Source organism: Monodon monoceros, unplaced genomic scaffold (genome assembly GCF_005190385.1).
Source record: "Monodon monoceros isolate NGI ecotype Baffin Bay Population unplaced genomic scaffold, NGI_Narwhal_1 Contig2716_ctg1, whole genome shotgun sequence".
Taxonomy (NCBI): Eukaryota; Metazoa; Chordata; class Mammalia; order Artiodactyla; family Monodontidae; genus Monodon; species Monodon monoceros.
Genome location: NW_021698628.1, coordinates 19205 through 21664, shown reverse-complemented (window position 1 = coordinate 21664; position 2460 = coordinate 19205). Strand labels below are relative to the sequence as shown.

The window sequence follows — 2460 nt, the reverse complement described above, 5'->3', positions numbered from 1 at the left end:
TGTTATATGCCAACCTCAAGTACTAGGTCCCCAAGTTACCTACAACTTCTGTCTGACTTGGCTATAAATTGGAGCCTCCCACGATCTCCCCTGTCTCCACCTTGGGTTCATTTAGTTTTTAGAATGGCTCATAAAATTCAGGAAAACAGTTTACTTACTACTGTAAAAAATTAATAAACAGAAGGGGGAGCTCTCATGCCCTGTAATGGTAGCTGAGCCCAACAGGAAGAAAGCTGGCTCTTCTTTCCTGGCAAGGACTCAGCCAGTGAAAAGCCATGGACTCTGTTTACTATAGCCTTCCTAACTTCCTTTTTTCTCCCTCCCAATAAAAGCATCCTCCTTCCCTTGCCTTTTGAGAACGTTCATGTGGCTCTCCCAGGATTGCAGACCTTGAATTGAAGTTCTCTGAGGATACTAAATAAACCCATCTTTGCCTGAGAAATATCTGTCAGTCTATTTGTTTCAACACCATTTGTTATAAAAGGATATGATAAAAGATACAGATGAACATCCAGATGAAAAAGATGCATAGGGCAAGGTATATGGGAAGGGGTTCGGAGCTTCCATGCCATCTCTGGGCATGCCACTCTCTCAGCACCTCCATGTATTCACCAACCTGTAAGCTCTCTGAACTGTATACTTTGAGGATTTTTAGGGAGGCTTCATCATGTAGGTATGATGTATCACTAACTCCATTTCCAGCCTCTCTCCCCACTCTGGAGAATGGGAAGTGAGGCTGAAAATTTCAAGCTTCTAATCATGGCTTGATCTTTCTGGTAACCAGCCTCCATCCAGGAGCCCACCCAGAGTCACCTCAGAACAAAAGACACTGCCAGCACCCAAGAAATCCCAAGACATTTAGGAACTGGAGCCAAAGACCAAATATTAGAACAAAAGATGCTCCTAGTGCTCTTATCACATAGGAAATTACAAGGGTTTTAGGAGTTCTGTGCCAGGAACCAGGGGCAGAGATCAATTTATGTATTTACTATTATATCGGACTTCTTCACCATTTACTATCCTGAGCTCAAACCCCTTTGTCTTATCAATTTTTCACAAATTTATTGTTTCTTTGTCTAAAAGGTATAAAAGCTTCCTGCTCTGGTCACTTCTTTGGGTTTTCATTGTCTTGTGAAGGCTCCCATGTACATGTAAAGATTTAATAAAATGTGCACACTTTTCTCCTGTTAATCTGTCCTATGTCCGTTTAATTTTTAGACCCAGCCAGGGACCCTAAAAGGGTAGAGAATTTTTTCCTCCCCTATACTAGATAATACCTTCAGTACAATGTTGAATAGAAACAGTAATAGCAGACATCTTTGTCTTGTTCTAATTTTGAAAGCCAGCTGTATTAATTTCTGAAGGCTGCTATAACAAAGTACCACAAACTGGGTGGCTTAAACAATAGAAATTTATTGCCACACAGTTTCGGAGGCTGGAAGTCTGAGATCAAGGTATCAGCAGGGTTGGTTCCTTCTGAGACTGTGAGGGGAAATCTGTCCCATGCCTCTTTCCTAGCTTCTGGTGGTTTACTGGCAATCTTGGTGTTCCTAGCATTGTAGACACATCACCTTAGTCTCTGCCTTCATGTTCAGAGAGCATTCTTTCTGTGTCTATATCTGCCTCTATGTCCAAATTTCCTCTTTTTATAAGGACACCAGTTATATTGGATTAGGACTCACCCTGATGACCTATTTATTATTATTATTATTATTGTTAAAATTTGGAACGCTTCACGAATTTGCGTGTCATCCTTGCGCAGAGGCCATGCTAATCTTCTCTGTATTGTTCCAATTTTAGTATATGTGCTGCCGAAGCGAGCACTGATGACCTATTATTAATTTAACTAATTACATCTGCAATGACCCTCTTTAAATAAGGTCACATTCTGAAATACTGGTTAGGACTTCATCATATGAATTTTTGTGGGACACGATTCAACCTATAACAGAAGCTCTAACATTTTACCATTAAATATATTTGCCATGATAACCTTTATTAAGTAAGTTCTCTTCCATTCCCAATTTGCTAAAGGTTTTTATCGTAAGCAGATGTTAAACTTTGTTCATTGTTTTTACATAATTAACAAGATTTAATATATGGCTTTTATTCTTTAATCTAGTAATGCAATGATTTATACTGATAGATTTCCTAATATTAACCCATGCCTGAATTTTGAGAATAAACCCAACTTGGTCATAATTTTTAATACATTTCTTGATTCAGTTTGCTAATGTTTTAGAAGATAGCTTTTCACATCTGTGTTCATAGGAAAGATTGACCCATAAGGTTTTGTTTGTTTGTTTGGTTGGTTGGTTGGTTTTTTGGTACGGTCTTTGTCTGCTTTATATATTGTTACAATAGCCTCATAAAATGAAGTGGGGACTGTGACAGATATTACTAGTTGTTTCAGTTTGGAGTGATAAAGTTCTGTAGATGAATGGTGATAATTGTTGCACA

At 38.5% G+C, this 2460-nt stretch overlaps 1 non-coding gene across 1 annotated transcript; it reads right to left on the bottom strand.

Moving 5' to 3' along the window:
- Nucleotides 1-1717: 1717 nt before the first annotated feature.
- LOC114898391 lies at nucleotides 1718-1824 on the bottom strand. Its single transcript, XR_003794360.1, has one exon. It is a non-coding gene; the product is annotated as a U6 spliceosomal RNA (small nuclear RNA).
- Between the last annotated feature and the right edge of the window lie 636 nt (nucleotides 1825-2460).